This window comes from Panthera pardus, unplaced genomic scaffold (genome assembly GCF_024362965.1).
Source record: "Panthera pardus isolate Hobbes unplaced genomic scaffold, ASM2436296v1 HiC_scaffold_11, whole genome shotgun sequence".
NCBI classification, from domain to species: domain Eukaryota; kingdom Metazoa; phylum Chordata; class Mammalia; order Carnivora; family Felidae; genus Panthera; species Panthera pardus.
Window position 1 is genome coordinate 73383236 of NW_026526666.1, and position 1941 is coordinate 73385176.

A 1941-nucleotide genomic window follows, 5' to 3' on the forward strand; every position below is an offset into this window, starting at 1 on the left:
TGAGAAGCTCAAATTTTACCCTTGGTAACAAAAACTTGTTTCATGAAGTGACAGTCTCAGCTCGTATTTCAAGAAAACCAAGTCTGAACAACCCTAGTTTGTCAGTCACCCTTTGGTATTTTACAAGAAATGCATCTAGCTCAGCTCAAACTAAAAGCAGTGCTTTTCCTGGAGACAACCATCATAATATCAGTATGGAGTTCTTTACCCGTGCCTTCCACTGTTGCACAGAATATTAAAAAGATGTAGGGGCGCCTGGGTGGCTCAGTCGGTTAAGCAGCCGACTTCAGCTCAGGTCATGATCTTGCGGTCCGTGAGTTTGAGCCCCGTGTCGGGCTATGTGCTGACAGCTCAGAGCCTGGAGCCTGTTTCAGATTCTGTGTCTCCCTCTCTCTGACCCTCCCCTGTTCATGCTCTGCCTCTCCCTGTCTCAAAAATAAATAAAAAACATTTTAAAAAAAATTAAAAAAAAAGATGTATACTCAAGGGTCAAGGTCTAATAAAAAGAATAATTTTTACCGCTTTATCAAAGACATTCTTAAGTGAGATTTTTTTTTGTTTTGTTCGCCATCATCATTTTGGGGCGCCTGAGTGGCTCAGTCGGTTGGGCATCTGACTTCGGCTCAGGTCATGATCTCGAGGCTTGTGAGTTTGAGCCCTGCATTGGGTCCTGTGCTGACAGCTCAGAGCCTGTAGCTGCTTCAGATTCTGTGTCTCCCTCTCTCTCTGCCCCTCCCCTGCTCATGCTCTATCTCTCTCTGTCTCTCAAAAATAAATAGAAGAAAGAAAGAAAAAAGAAAAAGGAAAAAGAAATAGTTTTAAGCCTGAAAGGGTCTCAGGAACTCCAGGGGTCCGTGGACCAGACTTTGAGAAGTGCTGACCTTAAGCCTACAGTCACCATGCCATTGGGTTGTATGGGGGATTAAGTGAAAGAGTAAAGTGCAAGGAACAATTCCTGACACATAGAAAGGACTAAATAAATGTTAATTGTTATTATTACTGTTATTTTAAATGGAGAAGTGTATAATGGGAAGGCAGAAAGCCTAGAGAGAGAGAGAGGAGAGATCTAACTTTTATTTAACACTTTTTACGTGCCATCCCCTATTCTAGTTATCTTATGTGTTGCATTTAATTCACAAAGCAACCCAGAGAGGAAGTAAATACTCCATTTTACAGTTAAGGAAATGGGTCACTCAAGGTCACAGAGCTTAAATAAATAAATAGTCCCAGAATTCTCAGTCACTTGATCCTGCTCCTTGGGCACAGGATAGCTCAGGGGGGGGCTAGAAGGGAAATCTATACTCTATCCCGAGGGGAGAAGTAGAGCTGCCTGGAATCAAGAATCAACCCCTCTGACTTCAGGTACTCATCTGAGAAGCATATTTTCATTTATTATTTTTTTAATGTTAATTTATTTTTGAGACAGAGATGGACAGAGCACAAGCAGGGGAGGGGCAGAGAGAGAGAGAGAGAGAGAGGGAGACACCAAATCCGAAGCAGGCTCCAGGCTCCGACCCGTCAGCACAGATCCTGACGCGGGGCTCGAACTCACAAATTTCGAGATCGTGACCTGAGCCGAAGTTGGGTGCTTAACCAACTGAGCCACCCAGGCGCCTTAAGAAGCATATTTTTAAAGTCTTGGACTTTCCACTTGTTCCTGAGAGCTGTTCTATGTTAAAACATTTTATTTATTTTTTTATTAATTTTATTTTACTTTATTTAAAAAAAAAATTTTTTTTTAACGTTTATTTATTTTTGAGACAGAGAGAGACAGAGCATGAACGGGGGAGGGGCAGAGAGAGGGAGACACAGAACCTGAAACAGGCTCCAGGCTCTGAGCTGTCAGCACAGAGCCTGACGCGGGGCTTGAACTCACGGACCGCGAGATCATGACCCGAGCCGAAGACGGCTGCTTAACCGACTGAGCCACCCAGGCACCCC